Source organism: Rhinolophus hipposideros (assembly GCF_964194185.1).
Source record: "Rhinolophus hipposideros genome assembly, chromosome: 7".
NCBI classification, from domain to species: Eukaryota; Metazoa; Chordata; class Mammalia; order Chiroptera; family Rhinolophidae; genus Rhinolophus; species Rhinolophus hipposideros.
In genome coordinates this window covers 72,400,023-72,400,266 of record NC_138053.1, presented here as the reverse complement: position 1 = coordinate 72,400,266, position 244 = coordinate 72,400,023, and the positions used below count along the sequence as shown (strand labels likewise).

At 33.2% G+C, this 244-nt stretch overlaps 1 protein-coding gene across 4 annotated transcripts in view; it reads right to left on the bottom strand.

Annotated features, from left to right (window-relative positions):
• Window positions 1–244, bottom strand: part of SELENOP (selenoprotein P) — a 44,940-nt gene that overhangs the window by 2,956 nt on the left and 41,740 nt on the right. The gene's annotated exons all lie outside the window — the stretch shown is intronic.

Here is a 244-nt window from a genome sequence, read left to right as displayed (position 1 = left end):
CTGATTTATAAATCGCTTATTAACACATGTATTGATTTAGCAGGAATACGTGGAAAATGATTTGTAAAGCTAACATACATGAAATTCCAACTAGTTAATGAACTGGCTTTGTTTTTCTAGCATCATACTAATGAGAAATGGATCTGATACTAATCTCAACACCTAGACTTTTTATTCAAGTTTGATTCCCATCTATAGCTAACATAAAGTGCTGCTAGTGCACAGTTGGCACTTAGGCAAAGAA